This window comes from Panicum virgatum, chromosome 1K (assembly GCF_016808335.1).
Source record: "Panicum virgatum strain AP13 chromosome 1K, P.virgatum_v5, whole genome shotgun sequence".
Taxonomy (NCBI): domain Eukaryota; kingdom Viridiplantae; phylum Streptophyta; class Magnoliopsida; order Poales; family Poaceae; genus Panicum; species Panicum virgatum.
This window is the reverse complement of record NC_053136.1, coordinates 22,263,264-22,269,264: the sequence shown is the minus strand read 5'-3', so window position 1 is coordinate 22,269,264 and position 6,001 is coordinate 22,263,264.

Below are 6,001 nucleotides of genomic sequence, written 5' to 3'. Positions count from 1 at the left end.
GCCAGTTCAGTGTTCAAAGATTCTCATAAAAGTAGGTTTGCGTATGTGCATTTATAGACATGAGTGTGAGTAGGTTGTGAATATCTGTATTATACTATGTAATCTTAAAAAGATGGATATTTCAGAAGTTCCCTAGGTCAAGTGAAACAAATCAAATCAAGGATTTATTTCGATGGAAGCTGAGTGTGACGAGACAACCTATGCAGTCCAATAATAATACAGCAACTTGCTGTATCCTTGCACATACGCAATCGAAGCCATTAATAAGATGCGTGGGCAAATGAGACATTTCTTTTCGAAGGCAATATTTTTTTTCTTTTTCTTTTTTTTTCCCAAGGGGACTGGATCCCATATATTAAAAGAGCCAGGCTCTTACAACCAACACCCTGGTGGAAGTAAAAATTACAAACAAGTCATCAGCACACAACCTCCAGCAATGTAAACTTGCGTACAAGACCCCAAGAAAATTCGAATTTGAAACAAAGATCCTTAGGTCTTGATGCAAATCTCCTAGACATGGCATTCCCTCTGGATCCGCCAGAGTCAAACAAGGAGCACGTCGCCTAGGACAAGAACTCAACCAAGATATCAATAGGGACCTCTAGCTTGTAGCCACAATCCATCTTCCTCTAGTGTCCGTCGGTCGTCGTCGTCAAAATCTTGGAAGAGGAAAGACCCGGTAGCACCAATGAAATCGATGCTCCGGACTGAATCCATGGCTGCTGCTGATAACGTCACCAACCCGAAAAGAGCCCCATTAAAGGGGAATCCAGTCCACCCTTTGCCTGGGCAAAGGAGAACACTGAGCTTCCCAGCCACCAGTGCTGCTCATCGGACTTCGTAATCATGTGCCAGATCATCGATCCTCCATCTTAACACGGGGGGCCTAGACCTCATACGGAGGGCCTGATCACCAACTAAGGTGATAGTTTTCTAGGGAAGACCGTCACCTTCAACTAACATAGGTGACGGGCAAAATGCCCGTCACCTTTCTATTATAAACAGTGACACAGTAGAAGTGACAAGCGCAATGCGTGTCACTTTATTAGGGAGATGACGCCCGTCACTATTAGCCTTTTCTTACATAGTGCTTCCTCCTCCTTCCGAACCAAGAAGCTCCATGCATTGGAAGACCGCAAGAAATCCGCGATACAAGAACTTCGGTCGTCAAGCTTCGAACTCCGGCCATCCACTCACCCGGCGCCATCAAGGACCCAGAGCACGACTCCACAAATCCGGCGAGACCTTCAGGTATCCAGGAAATAGGCCCATCAAATCTGAAGTCATCTCCATATAGAGAAAGAAAACCCGGAACAGAAATCCCATCTGATCGAAAATCGAAGGGAAACAAACCTCGCGGACTACTAGCCGAAGAACGCCTCGCCGGAGTTGGTCTAGAGGAACAAAAGCTTCATCATTGTGCCACAAACGCCGCAGACGACACCAACAATGATGGAGACAACACGGTCACCCGACGATGATGTCACCAAGGACAAATTATTCTAACCCTAGCCTAAAACCTAAGCTAGAAGAAGAAACTGTACGGCCTTTGGCCAATTCGGCTTCCCCTCCCTCTCCGGCGCCGACAAGGTCACCGAAGAGGAGGGGGAAGGGGTCGAAACGCAGCCGGAGCTGAGGGAGTCGCCTTTTGCCTGCGCTTCATACTGTAGCGAAGGGGACAAATTAAATGAAGGGTCACGATTTGAGATATATTTTGGTGATTTTGGTGTCCGAGATTTTTTAAAGGTGACACTGATAAGAAGAATCAGTAGCTCATAAGATACTCTATGAGAATTTTGCACACTTCATTAAGATATATGCATGAGATAATATAAATTTATCCACTCAAAGATAATGAGCCTAGCTCGGTTGGTGGAGTCTCCCCGTGGGAGCTCACCCGCCCGAGGTCAGAACCCGGACGTGCACGCGCTTTAGGCCTCCTGAGACCGGAGGCAGCAGCGAGCCCGTCTCTCTAAAAAAAATAATTAACTGGTAAAAATTAGTCCTACCTGTTAGTAGGTGTATAATAAGGCAATGCCAAAAAGGTAATTGTTCGTTTCTAGTGACTGTCCTAAAAATTAATCATTTAACTGGTAATCTATATACATATATACAAATAGAGATCAAATCCGGAGATGGATCAAAAAATTGCAAATTATGGTTCTTACGTTCTGGTCCGGGGTGGATCCACTAGCATGGCAAGGCATGGCGGCCGCCACACCTATCCACCGGCAAGCACCTCCCTTCTCCCCACCTGCAGCGGCGTCACTGATTGCACAGAGACCTAACCGCAAAGCTTTGCTGCAGCGGCGTATATATCACAATCAGTTACTATCTGCTAATTAACCTGGGTATTGTTTGTGTGTCCTGAAGCATAACCACCGCATGAAGCAGTGCAGGAAACAAAGCGATGCCACGGGATAAGATCAAGTGAGGGTAGAGTATGAAGAAGGGATATGCTTTTGCTGCCGCGGCCTCCATCTCTGCGAGATCGCGTGTCCGTAGGGTGCAGAGTGCCACCAAGGGGCAAGCTACTGAGGCCGGTCAGTCATAATGGGAAAGGGAACGACACCGGATTGGATTCATTTCAACTGAAATTGGAAAATTTATAGCAATGTGATGCTCCTCCAAGAGAGAAAGGCAATAGACACATTAATGCTCGCGTTCCAAAAGCGTAAGCTTTCTGAAGTTGCTGATGAATAAGAACAGTTTGTTTTAGTTATGATCACTTAATTATGCTATTATAACTCTACTCTTATTTTATTAGTGGGTTAAACATTGTGCACAATTTTATGCATAGTAGTGGTGAGTTCATTATATGTGGATTTTAATTCTTGATCCGCCACTGCGCTCCTCCCCCCGGATGAATGAAGCACGCCGTCACGAATTTCCCCCACTGTTTTTCCTCCCCAAGCTGTCCATCGTCGAGTCACAGCATCCTCTAGCCACCGGATTGGACAACTATGCTAGGTTGTAAGAATCATGGTACCATTAGGTTAGATTATTATTGTGATTTTGGTAGTTGAGTGATAACACAGTCAATCGGACTAAGAAAGTTTGTGAGATCATATTTGTAGGATTTCTATGTCTTATGGATGAAGTCCAAACCACTAAGATGTCCAAATCACTATTAAGATACCAAGTCATAGTGAAAAACTAGAGAGAATATTTAGATGTGTTCAAACGACTGCTGAGATCAATTGAACAAACGGCAGCATGGAGCAAGGCGTCGGATAAGCCGACAGGGTGAAAAATCAATGGGTTAGTGCAATGTATAATTGCAATGAAGATCAAGAGCATAGAAACCTAGTAGCGCCGATGATCCGACACTATGAAGGCATCGGTGCAGTGCCAAATTATTCTGAGTAAGATTTAGGCATTTGGCAGACCGATCCTAGCTCGGTTGGTGGAGTCTCCAAGGGGGGAGCTCACCCGACCGGGCTCGAACCCAGATGTGCATGCACTTTAAGACTCCTCTTAAAAAAACAAAATAGGCATCTCTCTAAAAATAAAATAGGTATCAGTACCGGATCATCTGATGGTACTTACAGAGATGTCAGTGCAATCATGGTCTGAGTAAAGCATTTCAAGAGACAAGAAAGTTTTGGATAGAAAACTCTTCAACGCTGGATAAACTGACGGGCATCAAGATAAAAACGTCGGACATGAAGGGAGCACGCCCTTCTCTCGTGCCCTCTCCGTTGCAATGGCTCGAGGAGCAGAGCAGATGGGGCGCGAGGAGCTCGTGGTGATCGCGAATGGGCGAAGCAATAACAACGCGCGAACGTGGTTGCATCCGGCGGCCGCAACTCTGTCACACAGTTGGTCTCAAAAGAAAAAAAAACTCTGTCACGCAGTTGGCCGAATCCGCTTGCTCGCCCGTACTCCAAGTCTCCATCCGTTTTCGCAGTGGGGATTGCCATGCCCTGTCTCCCTCTCTCCATAATGGTCGTACTCAATTTCCTACCCTGTCTCCCTCTCTCCATAGTTGTCATACTCAATTTCCTAGTCTCAAATCACCTGTTTTCAGATATCTGATTGAATTTTAGATATCAGATTGAATTGTCTTGAAGGACCGGGACAGGTGACCAGAGGGGGGCGAATGAATGAGATCCTAATAAAAAATTCTCCTCGATGAGAACAAGGCCTATGTTCCAAATACAATCCGACACGCCTTTCTTCTAACTGTCAAGATGACGCAAGTCAATTTGTGACGAGCTCACCCTAGGAACAGTTACAAAATGCTTGATGCAGCGGAAACAACAATTAATTAGAACGGCGATAGCACGATACAAAGCGGATGCCAATGTAAAGCAATTTACTTGAGCAATGCTATCACAAAAACTACACTTGACAAAACATGCGATGATTTAATAAAGATTAGAACAACTCAAAACAAGCAAAAGCAAAGCTTGTCCAGAAGGACGCTTAAGAGTCTCACTAAAAAGATTATAACTGATCACCACTAAAAAATTTAAGAGTCACCTTAGCTAAACATGCAAAGATTAACAAATAAATCTAATCAACACAAGAGTCAACCAAACATGCAAAAGGCTAATAAAGATTAGCGAGAACAAAAGCTAATTAATGAAAACTAACTAAGCATGCAAATGACTAATCATTAGAGCTATTTAACCCAAGTTAAAGAGCATGAATTAATTAGCTAGCTAGAGCTTAAAAGAAATGCAAAACCGGGTCTTCAACTCTGCACACGGGCTTCCTGCAGCTGGCGCAAGCCTCTGGTTGAGCTGCTGGGCAGCGCCACGCACGCGGGCCGTTTCCCCTGACCAGCTCCCTTGCTGGCTGTTGGGCAGCGAGCTGGAGCAAGGGTCGCCTGCCCGGCTGCCCCTGTCTCGCTTGGGCCGCGCGCCACTGGGCAAGCAAGGCAGCCTGCTCGAGCTGGGCTGGCCCTTGGCGCCCTCCCCGCGTGGGCCGCCGCCCTGGGCTGCTTCGCGACTCCGCGTCCCCCGGCGCTCGCCGGGCTCGCCGCCGTTAGGCGCTGTGCTGCTGCTGCACTCGCCGTCACGACCTGCAGCTGCTCCGGCCGAGCACGCCAGCCACGGCCGCACAGCATCGCTGCCGCGCCACGCACGCAGAAATCTGCTGCCCAGGAACAAAGGAAGAACAGCATGGCAAAAAAAAAAGGAATAAAGGAAGAACAAATGAAAACGCACGAGAACTCCGAATCTTAGGATCCAAATTACTCCCACAAAACACGAATATTCGAAACGAAACTCGAGCCACCTCAAGAATTAACAGATCCAAATGAAAGTTTGCAAAAAGATTTAGTATAGCTGACAAATCAAAAATCACATGAAAATACCGCGAAAAATATCAAAAAAAACGCTCGGGATTAAATGGACAGGAATTTGATTTTCGATTACTCCACGAGGTTCGATTACAAGTTACTCGTGAGCAATCATAAAGATGGCATCAAATCAAAGATCCACTCTTTCTCTCTAACTCTCTCTCACAAAACAAAGTGAGAGGACCTCCAAAAGAAAGATGCCCCAAGCGATATGCCCAGAAGTAGGTTCCATCAACCAGCCCACTCTCTAAATATAGATGCCCTGACCAAAGACTAAAACGCCCTCCATTAAGCATACAACCCAAATACCACCATGGGTAAAACCGTCCATCTTTTTGTCGAAGTCCCGGACAGACACGCCACCTTCACAACTTCGATTCGCCTCGACTCAAGCTTCACGATGACGCCATGTGCCCTTCGCTTGGACTTTGCCCGCGTCAAGTCCTCCCCTGGTTTTGAGACCCAAACCGGTCAAACCTGTCTCCCCTGGTTTTGAGGCCAAACCGGTCAAACCCTCTCGCACGCTGCCACACGACGTAACTGACTCGGTTTTGCAGCCAAACGGGTCAAACCGCCGATGTCGACGACCCGTGTCCGACCTCTGCCGAGACTTGATGCCTTCGAGTTGTTCGCGCGCTCGCCGCACGGGCCACCTACTTGACTAGCCGTTGTTCTCGCCGACATGACCAACGT